At 43.4% G+C, this 19,780-nt stretch overlaps 1 long non-coding RNA gene across 1 annotated transcript; it reads right to left on the bottom strand.

The window, feature by feature from the left end:
* Positions 1-8,039: 8,039 nt before the first annotated feature.
* LOC128775572 (uncharacterized) lies at positions 8,040-12,402 on the bottom strand. The gene is made up of 3 exons (XR_008420370.1): positions 12,307-12,402; positions 8,829-12,080; positions 8,040-8,088 (listed from the first exon to the last, which is right to left on the bottom strand). It is a non-coding gene; the product is annotated as an uncharacterized LOC128775572 (long non-coding RNA).
* Between the last annotated feature and the right edge of the window lie 7,378 nt (positions 12,403-19,780).

Here is a 19,780-nt window from a genome sequence, read left to right as displayed (position 1 = left end):
CCCTCCCCGCAAGGCAAGAAGAACTGCTCTAGGCCTAGAGGCCAGCCTACTACCCACCGGCAATCCCAGACTCCCAGCCCACTCTCTTCTTGACACCGTGGCTGAACCCACCAGACTCTCGGTGCAGAAGGGACAGCCCATTAGCCCCTCCCATGTTATTGTGCTGGGATGTGGCCCTCCACTCCCTACTCCCTAATCCCTTAGCTATGAGCCAGCCATGAGCCTTATAAAGTGGTTCACTCTGGGGGTGCCCGGGTGGCTCAGTCGGTTGAGTGTCTGACTTTGGCTCAGGTCACGATCTCCCAGGTCGTGAGTTCGAGTCCTGCGTCAGGCTCTGTGCTGACAGCTCAGAGCCTGGAGCCTGCTTCAGATTCTGTGTCTCCCCCTCTCTCTGCTCCTTCCCTGCTCACACTCAGGCTCTCTCTGTCTCCCAATAATCAATAAACATTAAAAAATAAAATAAAGTAAATAAATAAAGTGGTTAACTCTGTTAAGGGCAGCTTACACCAGCATCTTATACGGAGGTCGTTGGGAACAGGCCTTCCCCACCAGGAATGGTCAGAGGCGAAGGCTCTGCATAAAATAACACAGCTTCAGCACAGCTGGATCACAGCACAGCACAGCACAATCCAGCTCCAGGGCCAGCCAGGCTTTCCCATGGGTGTGCCCCAACAGAGAGAGGGCATCTGGAGGGTGAGACTCGGCCTCGGCCTGCCCTGGGCCTGCCCTGCCCTGCCCTGCCACATACAAGCTCTATGGCCCTGGGCAAGTCCTTCCTCTCCCAGAACCTGTTTCCCCAGATAGAGAAGGGGAGTACACATAACACCTTGCAGTCTTGTTGTGGGCTTAAAGCAGCCAAGAGCGATTCCCAGGCTTGCTGCCTGCTGTCTTGGCCACTCACAAGGTGGTGGTGGAGAAGGCTGCCCTCATTGGGGGGCCTCAGAGTGAGAGAGGTCAGCCCCCAGACACTCCCATCACTGTGCTCAGGAAGGTCCTGGGGCACCTGTGCCCTCAGGAGGATCCGGCTTGGGGGCTGGTGGCAGGAAACGAGCTGTAGAAAGGGCTCCCGCCCTGACTGTCCTCCCCTGGTGCTCACAGACCTGTTTCCAGATTGCTTTCTGTGAGCTCTTTTCCTTGTGGTCTTAGCAAGAGTCACACACACCAAGGGCTCTGTTTGCCCCTCCCCCTCCCATGTCCACCCTCGTGCAGGCCAGACCCGGCTCTGCTCCCATGGCGTCTCTGGCTCTGGGGCTCACCCAGAGCCCTCGTCGTCCTCACCTTCTCCCACTCCCTCAAATCAGAGGCCAGAGCTAAGAGGGGGCAGAGGGGGAGGGATCCTTGATCAAAGGTCAGCAAAATGGGATCAGAAGACAGATGCCTGGGGTCCAATCCCAGCTCCCCCACCTGCTAACTCTGAGCTTTGAGCAAGTTTTAAAAATCTGAGTCTGTTGGGGCACCTGGGTGGCTCAGTCGGTTAAGCATCCAAATAAATAAATAAATAAATAAATAATAAATATTTATTATTTTTAAAAATAATAAATATTTATTATTTTTAAAAATAATAAATAAATAAAATAAATAAATAAATTTAAATAAATAAATAAAATAAAATCTGAGCCTGTTTCCTTGTGTGTCTCATGGGGATGGTAGACATAGTACCTACCTCACAGGTGTGGTGAAGTTAAAGAGAGAAGTGCCTGGCACCGAGCTCAATAAATATTGGCTATGTTGTTGGGGATTCGAGCAGGAACTTTTTTAGTGTTTCACCTTAAAATATTTCGACGAGCGTGATCATTCCTGTTTTACCATGATGAAGAAATGCAGGGGGTGTGCTAGCAGAGGGGCACTGTCCAGGTCACCTGGAGTGTGGCCAGGTGACCTCTGCCCACTGGCAGAATGACGTCTGGGGATAGTCACTTGGGGACAGCTTGAAGCCCGGCACTCATGCTTGTTGGGGATTCTCCCTGCCTGCCTTCTTCGGGAGGGGCGACCAGGACCGAGAGATGCCGGGTGAACTGCCCTGGACACACAACAAGCAAATCAAAGGGCTAAAATTCTGCCCCACAGCCAGTGCTCTGAAAGGAGCAATTTACAAGAAACAGGACACCTTTGGCAAATAGCTATTTGTTGACCGGAGAAAGTAACAGACACCACCACTCGTACCCCAACAAGGGGAATGATCTGCTTAAGTTACAAAAGGATTTTGTGTGTCGTTAACCCACCAGAGAGCTGAGAAGGCAAAAACAAACAAAACAAAACAAAAAAAAAAACCAAAAAAAACCCAAAACCAAAAACAGAAGCAAAAGACAACGAAGTAAAATAAATTCCCAAAAGCGGCAAGCCCTTGCTAGGAGACTCAAAGCTCTACTCCTCCAGGTGAAACGGTGGGGGGAATGGGGACCAGCCAAGCGCTCAATAGGCTTCTGAGCCACATCAGAGTCGTATCACGAATTCGAACCCCAAGGAGCCCAGGCCACAGGGCAAGTTCGCACCCACCCACCAGGAGCCCTCAGAGAACCACATGCCAAAGGCTGAGAGGAACCCCTCGAAGGCACTCCAGGCCTCACCAAGCACACGCTTCGGCCCACTGAAAGCGGGAGTCCACACAGCAGGGTGACATGGGTCATGAGAACATGAGAGCCGGGACAGGAGAGCCAGGAGGACGCCTCAGCGACCCGAGAAGCTGGAAGCCAGTCCGGAAGCCTGAGAGGTCTCCTGTGTTCAGAAATTGGGGGCAGGCTGCGAGGTATAAAGAGATGTCCGGCATCTCACCAGTGCTCAGACCCTAAGCCCTACTGCAGGGTAAGTCTTGATCATACCCTCAAAACCTGTGAGGCCAGTGGGAGATGAGTTTAACTACAGCCACAAGGAAGCCCAGCCCAGCTTCCCTACGTTAAGGTTGACGGTGCCACCCTCACCGATAGGCCAACAGAAACGGAGCCCTGTTCTCTGAGGGTATTACTTAGTTCAGCTGCTCCGTTCCTTCATACGTGATGCCCAGCCTACAACTCTAAAAGACATGCCAAGAAGAAACAAAATGTAATCCATCAACAAGAGATAAATTCAGTAAAAGCCGACACAGAGATGGCTCAGGTGTTGGAAAGAGGCAGGGGCCTTAAAACTATGGTAAATGTGTTAAATAGTCTAAAGGAAAAGGTCAATGTCATGTGTGAACAGATGGGGAGTTTGAGCAGAGAGATGCAAATATAAAAAACCTAAGAATGGAGCGCCTGGGTGGCTCATTCGGTTAATTGTCTGACTTCAGCTCAGGTCATGATCTCATGGCTTGTGGGTTTGAGACCCGTGTCGGGCTCTGTGCTGATAGCTCGGAGCCTGGAGCCTGCTTCTGATTCTGTATCTCCCTCTCTCTCTGCCCCTCCCCTGCTCATGCTGTCTCTCTCTGTCTCTCACAAATAAATGTAAAAAAAATTTTGTTTTAAATAAAAAACCTAAGAAAATGAAAAATACAGCATCAGAAACTAAGAAGCCATTCAACGGATTTAACCGTAGATTAGACACAGCGGAGGCAACAAAAACCAGTGAATGCAAAGACAAGGAGCCGCCAACCTGAATGATAATGATCCCAATTGAAACACAAGGAGGAACAAAACTGGGGGTTTGAGATATTTAGGACCAGAGAAAGTCTGATGCACTTGTAACTGGAATTCTAGAAGCAGAGGAAAGAGAGAATAGATAAAAGCTATATTTGAAGAAGTAATGGCTGAGAACTTTCCAAAATTGGTGTAAGATATCAACCCACAGATCTATGTTACTCAATAAAGCCCAAGCAAGAGAAGTACAGAGGAAAACACAGACAGGCACCTAAAAGCCAAACTGCTGAAAATTCGAGATAAAGAAAAAGTCTTGAGAGCAGTCAGGAGGGGGCGGGGTCACGGCACATTGTACACAAGGGCAAGCAGTAAGGGTGATGGTTGATGTCTCATCAGTACTAATGGAAGCAAGAAGATGGTGGAAATTCCTTAAAGAGCTGGAAGGCGGGGCTTGGGAGGCTGTCAAACTAGACTTCTCTCTATCCAGCAAAGTATCCCTCAAAAATGAAATAGAGATAAAGACATTTTCAGGTAGACAAAAGCCGGGGAAATCTGGCAGATCTGTGAAAATTCGAAAATTTCTCCAGATAGATAAAACTCAGCTGGTTTTTTGCAGTACGAATGATAATGGGGCCCCTGGGTGGCTCAGTCGGTGAGGCGTCCAGCTCTTGGTTTCGGCTCAGGTCATGATCTCACAGTTCGTGGGATCGAGCCCTGCGTCGGGCTCTGCGATGACAGCCTGGAACCTGCTTGGGAGTCTCTCTCTCCCTCTCTTTCTCTGCCCCTTCCCTGCTCCTGCATGCTCTTTCTTTCTCTCAAAATAGATAAACTTAAAAAAAAATAATAAAATGGTTTAACTTCCTAGAAATCAAAATATGTAAATGTTGAGTCCCAAGGCCTCATCTGGGAGGTGTGTGGCCTAGGAGGCGGTGGACAGGCGGTCCAGAGAGCTAGGCAGAGAGGAGCAGGGGAGCGATTTGAGGTCCAAGAGTTCCCTAGAGAGGCATATGGAACCAAACAGCAGCCTGCAGCGTGAAATCGCTCAAGAGCAGATGAGGCAAACTTCTCTTGTCCCAAATAAGCTGTATTTATTTTGGCTGGGGAACAGCCTGAGCCCCGGGGCTTTACGTTGATGGCTATAAGCAGCATTTATGGCTGAGGGACCACGGCTGAGGGCTTTGTCTGAACCGCTTGGACAACCACAGCATGGTCCCCGATCACCCAGAGATGCTATAATTTCCATCGGTAGAAGAAATTCTATGTGAGGATGGCTCCCTGCTTTTAAATGCATATGCTATTTTTTATGGCAGTTTTAATGAGTGGAAGATAGCAGACAAGTTATTCCCCTCCCCACCAAAGGTAAAACGTCCCAGTCACATTAAACATCAACAGAGCCCCGATCCATGAACTTATTAGCATTCTTCCCTGCGGCCTTGAGGCAGTGGAAAAAGAATGTGTTTGGAGTCAGCAAGCTTACCTATGAAACCTGGCTCCACAGGTCACTATCCCCGTCGACACAGCTTCCTCGTCTATGCTTATAACTGAGATGATTAAGTTAATTAAATAAATGTATGACCCAAACATCGGTCTAGCTTACTGGAGAATTCAATAGTCATTCTCTTCCCCGTAGGTGACCAAAAAGATGTGTATACTTGACTAGTTCTCTGTGTGTGGTGTTCCCACTCAACTGTAAACTCTTTGAGGGAAGAGACCACATGACTCCCATGCAATGCTGGGTCTAACCCCAGCGTGTCCCACACAGGCTGAACAAGCAAGCGTGATTTAATGGCACTGTAGGAGTTACCCAGCTCACTGAACCTGCCAAGTCCATTAGACGAGCTAATGGCTGTCAGTGAGAGTGAATGAGCTCATTGGCTTTATTTTAAGTTGAAGGCGCCATATGCATGCCACCTTCCAAAGTCATCATAGCCTTCCATGATGGGGGCTTTTGCCTTAGAAGGGGAGGAAGGCAAGATAAACAGTGCAGAGAACATTCCCCACCTAGTATAATCAGCCAACCTCCAGGGAAGCGCTGATTCAATAGTCTACGGTCATTAATATCACACAGAGAAAACATACTGAGGGAACAGTTGTGTTTGAAGAAGGCAATTTGGGGCGACAGAGTCACAGCACGTTTGCCACGAGTGGGTGCACTGAGGGCGCTTACTTACACGGCCCACTCGATCTGCACAGCTTTGCTAACAACCAGCTGTGATTTCACCCGAAGATTTACATCACCGAGCCAACAAGTACAAAACTGCCATCCTGCATTCATCCCCGAGGTAGAAACGTCTTCCTGGGAAAGCCACAATAAATTTCAGTTTTTTTTGTCCCCACTTACTTGGCAGGTGGTTTGGCAAAAGAGAACTGAAGCCAAGTTCATTGCTCCCCAAACTGTGACAGTCACGTATCATCTTTGAATTTGGGGGAAATGTGGAATGAGTAGAGAAATCTGGGTGACCTGGGGTAGGGGTAGCCTGGTTCAATCCATAGGAGCTCTAAGCTGGTAGTGTAAATAGCAGAAGTAACACAGCCACTAGGTCAGGGCACTGATGATGGCACGTGGCCTTTCCCAGAGGCTGTTCACGTGGGGGAGCAAATAATCAAACACCAGGCAGTCTGTCAGTGCTAATAGCAAACATTATTGAGCAGGAGAGTTCATAAAATTGCCAATCTTCTAAGGGGTAAATTCTGAGGCCAACAGATGTCAACTCAGGATCTCTCTCTCTCTCTCTCTCTCTCTCTCTCTCTCTCTCACACACACACACACACACACACACACACACACACTCATCAGACCTGCCCCTCTACCTGGATCCTTACCTCTCTTAATTCATCCTTTTCTCAACCACTTCAGCCAGAAACATTCGAGACACCCCCAATTCTTCTTGCTACAGTCATTCTTCTCAACCAACCAGTTCCTACCACTTAGGAAATGGTCAATAAACATTTGAGCATTGAAAAAAAAAAAACAATTTTGAAGTATAATTTACATGCAGCAAATGTGCACCCATTTAAGTATTCAGTTATTCAGTTTCACTTGTGATTGATTGATGAGCTGATGACTTCATGCGATCCTGTAGCCACCACCACAATCAAGATCTCGAACTTAACCATTACTCCAAGAAGTCCCCTGTATCCCTTCCCAATATCTAACTCTCTCACCGCCAGGCAGCCAAGGATCGCTGTTTACTACTGTAGAGTAAATTGGCCTTTTCTAGAATTTCATACACAAGTAGAACACACACAAGTAATGTGTATTTTTTTCAGCCTGGCTTCTTTCGCTCAACATAATGATCTTGAGATTTATCTATGCTGTTGCATTTGTCAGGGGTTCATTCATTTTTTTTGTTGTTGTCTGTGTATCCTACAATTTGTCTATCCATCCATCTTTTGATGGAGATGTAGGTTTTTGACAATTTCATGCTATTACGAATAAAGCTGCTGTGAATTTCACACACGAGTTTTCGTGTGACACCCCGGAGATGAATTGCCGGGACATCACGGTGGGGATGTGACTTAGGAACCGCCAAACTGTCTTCCAAAGTAGTTCAACCATTCCACAGTCCCTACCAAAGATGCCTGAGAGTTCCTGTTGCTCCGCATCTGCACCAACATTTGGTTTTGTCAGTATCAACTATAGCCATCCTCGTGGGCGTGCAGTGATTTTCACTTGCATTTCCCTATCACACTGATGCCGAGCAAGTTCTTAGGTTTTGTTTGTTTGTTTGTCAAGTGTTTTTGTTGGCCAGGTATGAAGAATTTCTGCTCCAATCTTTTGCCCATTTTTTATTGGGTTGTTTTTCTTCTTATTAACCTGTAAGGAAACTTTCTGTATTCTGAGTACAAGTCCTCGGTTGGATATGTGCATTTTTGTACTCACTAGGGGCTCTCGTTTTACTTCTTCAACGATGGAGGTTTTCAATTTGGATCAAGGACAATTTATCCCTATTTTCTTCTATGGTTCATACTTTCTGAAAGCTAAGAAATCTTTGTCTGCCTCGAGATCATGAGGTTTTCACCCGATGATTCCTTCTAGAACTTTTACGGTTTTCACTTTTCTTATGATCCATTTTAGTTGATTTTTGTTTGCGATTTGAGAAGGCCAAAGTTCACTACTTTCCACTTACGGACACTCGGTTGTTGCAGCAACACCTTTCATTTTGTTGAAATGATTATCATTTTGTCATAGATGTACCTCGGGACATCTGTCAAAGGTCAACTGACCACTATATGTGGGTCTACTTCTGGACTGTGCTCTGCTCCAATGACCTCTTTACCTATCCTTAGGACAATACCACCCTGTCTTGGCTACTGCAGTGTTATGGTATGTAAAGAAATGAGGTAATGTAAGTCCGCCAACTTTTATTTTCGAAGGTAGTTTTAGCTATCTGGAGATTCACTGCATCTCCAAATAAATTTTAAATTCAGTTTTCACAGTTTATTTTTTTGTTTGTATTTCTCTTTTCCAAATGATACATGAATCTGTTTAATCTGCGTGAACTTTATTTTTTTCTCTTTTGTCTTTCATTTTGCACTGAAATACAAAACTTACATTATCAACTTACATCATTGTTGTCCACAGGGGTCAGCCAACCAACTTAGTAAACAGACCACTTCCAGCTGCTCAAACTAATACACTTGTCTCTGCTCGCTTTTGCTGTATAACAAAACTTAGGGCGTATGTTTATCATTTATGTATTTATGATTCTGTAGATTAGCAACTTAGGCTGGGCTTGGCTGGGGCAACTCATTTCTGCTTTCCATGGCATCAGCTGGGCTCCCTTGTGCATTTCTGGTCAGTTGACAGATTATTTGGAGGATGCTGGTCTTAGGTGACCTCGTTCACATGACTTGGAGTTGGTGCTGGCTGTCGGTTGGGCCGTGTGTCTTCAGCAGATTTGTCTGTGCTCTTTCAACATGGAAGCGAGTCCAAAAAGAGCAAAGAGAGGGCAGACCCCAATGTGCAAGTGCTTTTTAGGTTTCCGTCTGTATCACACTTGCTAACGTCTCATTGGCCAAAGCAAGTCAAATAGCTAAGCCAAAATCAATGTGGAAGGAATTACACGAGGGCCTGACACACAAAATGGCATGATTCCCTGGGGCTACTGCTGAAACAATCTACGGTAGCATTAAGTCCAAAAACCTATGGAAAGTGTATTATATCAGGGCTACCTAAGTTTGGCCCCAACCCAATGTTGTATTGTGTTCTCCTTGATCTGATACCCTTAGAATCCATCTCTGCCTATATTGGGTTTCTTCTAGCATGAATTTAACACACATTGTAACACACAATGTTACATTAGTTTCAGGCAAACAACATGGTAATTTGACCGTGTGTTAGGCTCTGCTCAGCCACAAGGTAGCTACCATCCATCATCATACAACACTATTACAATAGCATTGACTCTATCCCCTTTGCTGTACCTTTCACCTATGTGATTTATTCATTCTGTTTAAACAAATTTTTTTAATGTTTCTTTATTTTTGAGAGAGAGACAGAGACAGAGAGCAAGCAGGGGAGGGGCAGAGAGGGAGGGAGACACAGAATCTGTCTGAAGCAGGCTCCAGGCTCTGAGCTGTGAGCACAGAGCCCGACATGGGGCTCAAACCCACAGACCCTGAGATCATGTCCTGAGCCCAAGTCAGAAGCCCAACCGAGCCCCTGATTTATTCATTCTATAACTGGAAGCCTGTACTTCCCACTCCTCTTCACCCATTTTGCCCATCCCCCCTTTGCCTTCCTCTCCTCTGGCGACCATCAGTTTGTCCTCTGTATTTATGGGTTTCTGTTTTTGTTTTTGTTTTTGATCATTTGTTCATTTGTTTTGTTGTTTATGTTCTACATATAAGTGAAATAATATGGCATTTGTCTTTCTGTGTCTGACTTATTTCACTTAGTATAATAGCCTCTAGATCCATATTGTTGCAAAGGGAAAAATCTGATTCTTTCTTATGGCTGAGTAATATTCCATAATGTGTGTGTACACACACACACACACACACACACACACACACTATATCTTTATCCATTCTTCAATCCATGGACACTTGGGTTGTTTCCATATCTTGGCTACTATAAATAATACTGCTATAAACATAGTGGGTGCATGCATCTTTTCAAATTAGTGTTTCTGTTTTCTTCGGATGAATACCTAGTAGTGGGATTATTGGATCATGTAGTATTCTATTTTTAATTTTTTGAGGAATCTTCATTGAGTTTTCCACACTGGTCACGCCAGTTTACATTCCCACCAATCGTGCATGAGATTTTCTCCACATCCTCGCCAGCACTTACATGTCTTGTCTTTTTGACACCAGCCATTCCGACATATGTAAGGTGATATCTCATCATGGCCCTTATTTGCATCTCCCTGAAATAATACCGAATAATATCGAACATCCTCTCATGTGTCTGTTGGCCATCTGTATGTCTTCTTTGGAAACGTGTCTATTCAGGTCCTCTGCCCATTTTGTAATTGTATTATTTGTTTTTCACAATTTATTTAAAATAATAATAATTTTAAAAAGGCTGGTGGGAAGTTCTAGTTCCAGGCAAGAAAAAAACTAGCATTCTCCATCCTGTCTCTCCCAATGAATGCAGGTATAACATCTGGACTGAATTCAGAATAGCAATGAAGCCTCTGGAAAGTAACTAGTAGCAGGAGAATTGGGGAAGAAAATAAAGAAGAATTGGAACGCCAAACTGGCCATGAGTTTACCATCTATTTTTCTATTTGGTAGCTTCCACTCTGGACTCAGTGCAGCCTGAAATGCTGAAGTGCGTATTGGTGAGGACAGAGAATGAGCTAGCTGAAGCCCTTCTACTTCTGGCTTGAGGAATGGGGATGGGGGTCTCCTAATGCTCTGAGAGGGTATGTTTTCTTCTCTGTTCTCTCTGCCCCATGGCAACAACAATGGTACAATAATAGCAGGGAAGGCAGGTGCCTAAAACTCTGAGGGAGAGTTTAGGCAGGTGCCTAAAACTCTGGGGGGCCCAGAGAACCAAAAAGTACTGCCTAGATCATGGAGAGGGAGGAACATGGGGAAGTGACACCATAAAGTTGTTTGTAAACCACTGGGCTCAATCCCCATACTGTGTATTCATGGATATGACCCTATAGCACACTACTGATGTTGACAACTGAATTATGGGACAGTTCAGTCACACAGTGAAGATGGGGGTCACAGACACTGGGAAAAAGGAACTTGAAACCACAACTGCCTGATTAAAAAAAAAAAAAAAAGGCCAACTTCTTCTGTAAGACTTAAAGAAGATCAAGAGACTCATAACACCCAAAATGTCTGCGACACAATACAAAATAACTTGGTAGAAGAAAAACCAGTAAAATCTCTATTTGCATCAGGAAAGACAATAGATGCCCATGCTGAGACAACACAGACAGTCATAGTTGGCAAAGATGTTAAAACAGCTGTTATAAAAGTCTCCAACAAGTAAGAGAAAACACTCTTGAAATGAATAAAAGGGCAGAAAGTCTAGGGCGCCTGGGTGGCTCAGTTGGATACGCGTCTGGCTCATGAACTCAGCTCAATCATGATCTCACAGTTCGTGAGTTCAAGCCCCGCATCGGGCTCTGTGCTGACCACATGGAGCCTGCTTGGGATTCCCCTCCACTGCTTGTTGCACTCTCTCTCTCTCCCTCTCTCTCAAAATAAATAAACCTAAAAAAAGGTAGAAAGTCTCAGGAAAGAAACAAAAGACATAAAGAAGAATAAATGGAAATTTTAGAAAAATTCAATAACCAATAAAAAATTTATTGGACTCAGTAGCAAAATTGAGATTGTGCAGAAGAGTCTGTAAACTTGACGAGAGATAAATAGAAATTATCCAACATAAAAACTGAGAGGAAAGAAGAGATTTTAAGAAATGAACAAAACCCCATGGAACTGTGGGGGTAATGATAAGAGATCTAACATTTGTGTCATTAGAATCCCAGAGTAGAGGAGAATGAATGCAGAGGTAAAAATATATTTGAAGAAATAATGGCTGAAAACTTACCAAATTTGATAAAAGACATAAACCTACAGAGTAAAGAAATTTGGCGAACCCCAAACAGATTAAACTACAGAAATCCACACCTAAATGCATCAGACTCACACTGTGAAAAACTAAAGACAAAGAAAGGCCTTAAAAGCAGCCACAGAAAATCAACACATTACCTATAGAGGAACAATTCAAATTATGGCAGATTTGTCATTAGAGCCAAAGAAGCCAAAGGAATTGGCACAGCATTTAAGAAACAGTTTTTTATAATGTTTATTTATTTTTGAGAGAGACAGAGAGAGACAGAGAGAGAGAGTCGGAGCATGAGTGGGGGAGGGGCAGAGAGAGAGGGAGACACAGAATCCCAAGCAGGCTCCAGGCTCTGAGCTGTCAGCACAGAGCCCAACTCGGGGCTAGAACTCATGAACTGTGAGATAATGACCTGAGCCAAAATCAGATACTCAACTGACTGAGCCACCCAGGCACCCTGGCACAGCATTTTTTAAACACTGACAGGGGGGCACCTGGGTGGCTCAGTCGGTTGAGCGGCCGACTTCGGCTCAGGTCATGATCTCGCGGTCCGTGAGTTCGAGCCCCACGTCGGGCTCTGTGCTAACAGCTCAGAGCCTGGAGCCTGTTTCAGATTCTGTGTCTCCCTCTCTCTGACCCTCCCCCGTTCATGCTCTGTCTCTCTCTGTCTCAAAAATAAACGTTAAAAAAAAAAAAAATTAAACACTGACAGGAAAGAACTATTAATCCAGAATTCTATATACAGCAAAAATATCCATCAGGAATGGAGATAAAAACTTTCTCAGATGAAAGAAAATTAAGATTTTTTTTTTTTTTTTTTTTGCCAGCAGACCTGCTGGCATTTTTGACTGGGGTTGCATGGGATCTAAAAATCAGTTTGAGGAGAAAGGAATAACTTAATACTGACTCTTCTAGTTGTGAAAATGGCATATTTTCTATTTATCTTTTTAACTTCTCTTAGCAGTGTTTTATAGTTTCAGTCTACAGGTCTTACATGTATTTCATTGGATCTATTTTGCAGTATTTCAGATTTAATGCTCTTATTTTCAATCCACAATGCTCCGTTGTAAGAAATGATTGATTTTGTATATTACCTTATTACATACCTTGTATATTCTCTGACTTCTAATTCAAGTTCTAGTAGTTTTTTTTGTAAATTTTTTAAGATTTTCTCTATACACAATCATGCTACCACACATAGTCTATGTCTCCCTTTCAAATTTGTGTGCTTTTTATTTATGTTTCTTGCATTATTGCACTGCCTAGGACCTCTACTACAAGGCTGAATGTAAGTGGTGAATGTTGACATTCCTGCCTTGTTCTCAATCATTGTACACCATTAAGTATGTTGTTAGCTACAGTTTCCTTTTGTAGAGGCTCTGTATTAGTTCGAGCATGTTTTCTTCTCATCCTTTTTGGTGAGAGTTAATATCACAATCAGGTATTAAAATCTGTCTTCTGTACCCACTGAGACAACTATATTGTCTTCTCCTTTCCACCCATAACTTAAACCAATCCTGAATTCCCAGAGTAAACTTGATTCTGATGTATCATCCGTTTTATATGTTGTTGGATTCAATTTGATGGTATCTTGTTAGGAAGGTTGCTTTCATGAGTAATACTGGCTTGTAGCTATCTTTTCTTCCAAAATATTTGTATTTGATAACAGGGTTACACTGGACTCCTAAAGTGAGTTGGGAAGTGTTCCTCCTCTTCTATTTATGAAACATTTGTAGAATTCGTTTTTTTCTTCCTTAATGTTTGAGAGTTTCACAGCAAACTTGATTTTTCTTGATTTTTCACTGTAGGAAGTCTTTAAATTATAAATTCGATCTATTTAATTAATATGGTGACAGGTTTTCTATTTCTTCTGGAATCAGTTTTGGTAATGTGTCTTTTCAGGTACTTGTTCATTTTCTCTAATTTGCTGAAATTACTGGGATAACATTGTTCAAGGTATTCTATTTTTTAATGCCTGTAGGATCTTTTTCACTGAGAAAAAGGTTTCTAAACAGTTTAGATTTGCAAAGAAGGAGGAGGAGGAGAAAGTAGAGTTTCCCTCCACGCCCTCACCCAGTTTCCTTATTAGTATGGCACACAGTGCAGTCCAGGGACCAATACTGATACATTGCTATTAACTAAACTCCACACTTTATTTAGAGTTCTTTAGTTTTTACCTAACATCTTTTTCTATTTCCAGATCCCATCCAGGACACCACATTAAGTTTACTTGTGATGTCTCCTTAGGTGGCTCCTGTTGGCTGTGATAATTTCTCAGACTTTCCTTGTTTTCATGACCTTGACAGTTTGGGTCAAGGGTCTTGTAGAATTTACCTCAATTGTATCTGATGTTTTTCTTATTCAACTTTTTGGTCATTAGAGTACTGCAAATAAAAGTCACAATAAGATACCAATTCACACCTATTTGGAAGGCTATTACAAGAAAAAAATAAAGGGAAAATAACACTTGTTGGTGAGGATATTGAGAAACTGGAGTCCTTGTGCATCGTTTGTAGGAATGTACAATGGTAGCCATCGTGGAAAACGGGCTGGCAGTCTCTCAAAGGTGACACATAGATTGCCATATGATCCCCCAATTCCACTCCTAGGTATGCTGAACCAGAGACTCAAACAGATACTTGGATGCCCATGTTCATAGTAACATTCATCACAATATCCAAAAGGTGGAAACTCAAGGGTCAATCAAGAATGGAACAGAGAAGCAACATATCTATACAACGAAGTATTATTTAGGCATATCTAAACAGGAATGAAGTTCTGACACGTTATGAACAGATGAGCCTTGAAAACATTATGCTGAGTGAAATAAACCAAAGCACAAAAGGACAAATATTATGCGATTCTGCTTATCTGAGGTACTAAAATAGGCAGATTTATGAAGGCAGAAAAATAGAACAGACTTCACTGGGAACTGCAGAGAAAAGCGACATGGAGAGTTATTATTTAATGGAGACAGAGTTTCAGTTTGGGAAGATCAAAAAAGTTCTGGAATGGATGGTGGTGATGGCTGCACAACGTTGTGAATGTACTTAATGCCACTGAATTGTAATGGTAAAGAAAGAGCAGTCGATCAGTGCCCCTTAATATTTTTGTTGCATGAATTATTTTAGTTAAGTTTAGATTTCCAATTGATTCAAATTTTGTGCGTCTGGTTGAGGTTTTGGGTTCTTCCCCTATATTCCCTTCCTTCCCTCCCTCCGTCCCTCTCTAGTCCTTTTCTTGTTAATAGTGGTTGCTGGATATCCTTCAGTGATGGTGTCATCTTTATCCTCTAAAGAGTCTCAAATCAGTATCACTAGGGTTAGGGACCCCCTACAGGGCATGGTGGAATGAGCTGCTTGGCTGTGCCACAGGCATGGCATGGGTGATATTTTTCCCTATAAATTTGAAGATTAGGATCCTTTTTGGTGATGGAGGCATAGGAGCAGCACCAGCAACAAAGGCATTTGGGGGTGTGTGACCTCAACATGCCACACAGTAACTTTTCTTCCTTCACACAAGCAACATCTTGAGGGGCCAAGGATATCAGTCTTTCTGCCAAGCACCCTACGGATTGGGGTCAATGCCTGCTTGAGACACGCAACCAGTGGCCACAGGTTAAAAGTCACTCCCCTGACTCTAGACTCAGTTACGGCTTATGCTCAAGACACACAATTCAATCTGAGACACACAGATGCAGCTCATGACACATGACCCAGGGCCACTTAAAGGAGAGTCCCACTTCTATGCTCCTGTCCCTAAATACCAAAGATCAGAACTCAGTTAGGCCAGTTAAATCTTTCACAGAGGCTCGGCAGAACCATGCAAATGCAGCACGAAGCAGCACAGCTCAAAGTGCACGCTCACCAGCAGACAGCAAAGCCAGGAAAGTGTATTCCTCACATAGTGAGGCTTTCTGGGAGAGCAGGGCAGACTTCTCTGGTCCAAAAATGGCTCGAGAAAGCAAGGTAAGGAGATTAGATTGGGATTTTTAGAGTGGCTAGGGCGTGGACTGGAGTGAGGATTTGCATGCATGGGCTGGGGCTTGCATGTTTTGAACTTCCCATTGGAAACCAAGAAAGAACATCTGGGTCTTCTTATCAGCTTGCCCAGATATGGGCCTAAGGGAAAAACCAAGGGGTAGCACTTAGAAGCTGTCAGCCAACATCAAAAAGTGGAGTCAGACTCTGGTACAACTAGTGTGTTTGTACCATTCACATTTTTAGTGGTTACTGATATAATTGGATTCGTATCTACTGCGTCTGTAACTGTTTTTGTTGCATTCATGTTTTCTTTTTACCGTTTCCTCTAATTTTTAAAATTATTTATTTTTCAGAGAGAGAGAGAGCAAGCAGGGGAAGGGCAGAGAGGGAGACAGAACCCCAAGCAGACTCTGTCCCGTCAGCACAGAGCCTGATGCGGGGCTTGAACCCACAAACCGTACGATCATGACCTGAGCCGAAAACAAGAGTTGGGACGCTTAACCGACTGAGCACCCAGGCGCCCCGGTTTCCTCTACTTTTAATTGAGCATTTTATGTGATTGCATTTAATTTTCTCTTCACATATTATGTACTTCTTTTTGAAATTTAGTGATTGTTCTGGAGTTTCCAATATAGATTTCTAGCTTTCAAATAACACTATGCCACTTCAGACATTGTCTGAGGAACTCTGTTTCTCCTTCATATTTGAAGAATAATTTCCATAACATGGAATTTTTAAGTTGATGGATTTTCCCTTCAATGTGTAAAATATTTCACTCCACTCTCTTCCTGCTTTTATGGTTTCTGACAAAAAGGCTGCTGTAATTCTTATCCTTGTTTCTCTATAGGTCAGGTCTCCCCAGCCCCAGCTTATTTCAAGATGTTCTCTTTGATTTCCTATAGTTTGAACATGATTTTCCTAGCTATAGCTTTTGGGACGCTTATCTTTCTCGGTATTCTTTGAGCTTCCTAGATCTGTGGTCTGGTGTCTGTAACTGACTCTGGGAAGTTCTCAGCTATTACTACATCAAACATTTCTTCTGGTCCATTCTTTCTTTTCTTTCTGGTGTTTAAATTACATGTTACATCTTTAGAAACTGTCCCACCATTCTTGGATGGTGTGTGTGTGTGTGTGTGTGTGTGTGTGTGTGTTTCTTATTCCTTTTTTTTCTCTTTGTGTTTCAGTTTGGGATGCTTCTATCAGCCTATCTTCAGGTTCACTGATTCCCCCTTTGGTCATGTCCAGTCTCCTGATGATCCCATCAAAGGCATTTCCTCATTTCAGTTAGTGTTTTTGATTTCTAGCATTTCTTTCTGATTCTTAGAGTTTCCATCTCTCTGCTTATATTATTCATCTGTTCTTGCATGTTGCCCACTTTTTCCATTACAGCCCCTAGGATATTCACCATAGTTGCCTTCAAGCCCTGGTGTAATAATTACAACATCTCTGCCATATGAAGCGGTCTCTTCAAGCTTTGTTGTCTTTTAGTATGCCTTGTAATTTTCTTGTTGTTCAAAGCCAGGAATGATGTACTAGGTAGAAAGGACTAAGGTAAAAAGGCCTTTAGTGTAAAGCTTTAGGTTTACAAGACTTGAATTTGTGAGTTTATAGTTTTCATCAAATTTATAAAGTTCCTCTCCAAGTATTGTTCTGCCTTTTGCTTCCTTTCCCTTTCTTGGACTCTAATTATATATGTTAAACCACTTGGTATTGTTCTAGAGTTCATGGAGTCGTCTTCTATTATTTTCCAGTCTTTTTTCTGTCCTTCAGTTTGGATAGTTTCTATCATTAGGTCTTTGAGTCGTTAGTATTTTTCTTCCATGGAATCTAATCTGCTGTTGATCCTATCCAATGAAATATTCTGTTCTGGTATTGTGAGGAAACAATGCAGAGGGTCTATTTTACTCACTTCTTACTTATCTCTGTAGCCAGGGCAGTGATCTCTGGCCAACCCCTGAAAACTAACTTCCTGGATATTTGCATAGTTACTAGTTAATGTTGTTATGATATATGCCTGAAGCAGTGGCTCAAGATGAACCAGGCTACTTATAGCCTGACATGAAGATTTCCAATATGCACGCCTGACTTGGGGTCTGCACCATGACTGTGCACATAGCTATGTGACTAGTCCCCTTTAAGAACTCTGAATTCCAGGGGTGCCTGGGTGGCTCAGTTGGTTAAGCGTCTGACTTCGGCTCAGGTCATGATCTTGCAGTTCATGGGTTTGAGCCTCGCATCGGGCTCTGTGCTGACAGCTTGGAGCCTGGAGCTTGCTTGGGATTCTGTGGCTCCCTCTCTTTCTCTGTCCCTCCGTGCTTTTCTAAGATAAATAAAACATAAAAAAAAAAAAAATTTAACCTAGTTCTTTCCAGCTTACTCTCTGCTAACCCCTCACTTAAGTCACAATACCTCCATACTCCACTTACCATCATACTATATGGACTTTAAGGTCTCTAGGTTCATAGTGTTAGTTCCACAGCTGAAATCTTCTTGCCCAGTACCGGTCTTCTGAAATTTGTTGAGGCTAGCACTAGCACAGGAAAATTTCATAAATATTCAACGTGTGCTTGAAATAAGTTGTGTTGAATGTGATCTCCTTCCTAAATTCATTAAACCGAGCTTGTTAATTGTATTATTCGAATCTACATTTTTATGGACTTTCCTGGTGTTTGATCTAATTACTGAGGAATATTAAAATCTCCACTATGACAGAGGATGTCGATGTTTCCTCGCAAATCTGTATGCATCTGCATGTTACTAGGTGCATACAAGTTTTACCTTCCAGGTAAACCTGTCACCATTATCTACGACCCACCTTCCCCCCAGGAGAGGAGATTAGAGGAAAGAGATGAAGGGGGGCCGGAGAGTATGGGGGGGGGGGGTAATTACAGACAGGTTTACATCTAAGCCCAATCTTCTCCGTGCAAAGGAAAGAAAACTGGCCTTCCCAGTGGTCTGTTACTTGGACAGTGGTTAAAATTCTTTGGGTGAACTATTTACTTTCTCCTAAGAACACAGCCAAGCCCCCTTGCTGCTTCTGTGAAACACAGTATGTTTTTCGCTCACCCTCCCACTGGGGGGAAAAGCCCACCGGGGTCTCAGCTTTGCCCGAAGTTCCCTGTTCGAAACCTCACCTGGGCTTTGAGGGTTTTTGTACCATGTTCAGTGAAAAGCAGAACCCACTCCCAGGCTTCCTGGTTTCACTTCACCTGGGGTCCTGCAAACCCTCGGCTGGTGCTCAGCAACACAGTAACGAAACACCTATCTAGAATTTCCATTGACCCCATCCAAAGCATCACCCAGAGCCACTCCAGATTGCTGCAAATTTTTGACATCCTATTTATCCCTCATGGCTCAGTTCAAATCCAGCTGCTTTCATTAAACTCTGATCAATCAACAACCCCCCATCCTCACTTCCAATGGAAATTAATAGCATCTTCCCCCTTTTCACTGCTATTCCCACCTCAGTTACAGCAACAACGACACCCTGCCTTACTTTACAGGCAGTTATATTTATATCTTTCTCTTCCTAATAAAAAAAAAAGCAACTCATCGACCAGATCCTCTGTCAGGTCATTGGGTCCCTGTCCTCACTCCAGCCCTGTGTACTCCCTGCCTCCAGAGAGGGGGCCAAAATGTTCATCTACACATGGTGTTTCCCATCTTAAAATTTTTCTTTTAAATTTTTAACAAATGTTTATTTATTTTTGAGAGAGAGAGAGAGACAAGAGCATGAGCGGGGGAGGGGCAGAGAGAGAGGGAGACATGGAATCTGAAGCAGGCTACAGGCTCTGAGCTGTCAGCACAGAGTGCGACGCGGGGCTCGAACTCAAAAGCAACGAGATCATGACCTAGGCTGAAGTCGGACACTTAACCGACTGAGCCACCCAGGCGCCCCTTAAAATTTTTATTTTAAAACATATGCACAACTGTCCAATCCTGTGACAGTGGGCTCATGGCTGACGTCCTGTTCAAGAGAGCACTGCCTGCATCCCCTGTGTTGGGCTGCTCTGTGATGTGCTCCCCAAGAAAACAACAGATTTTCCACAAGGGCCTTGGATAGGCCCCCACTTCAAGGGCCTTTTAGACGCCACCAGGTGTGCAGATTCAAATGGAGTCTCCTACCACCAAACTCACTTACTGCATTTGACCACAATTAGATACGGACTGAATCCTTTTCAACAGTTTCAAATTAGCTATATTTCACATAA

This window comes from Panthera pardus, unplaced genomic scaffold (assembly GCF_024362965.1).
Source record: "Panthera pardus isolate Hobbes unplaced genomic scaffold, ASM2436296v1 HiC_scaffold_8, whole genome shotgun sequence".
NCBI classification, from domain to species: Eukaryota; Metazoa; Chordata; class Mammalia; order Carnivora; family Felidae; genus Panthera; species Panthera pardus.
The sequence above is the reverse complement of the archived record's forward strand: the minus strand, read 5'-3'. Positions and strand labels throughout refer to the sequence as shown.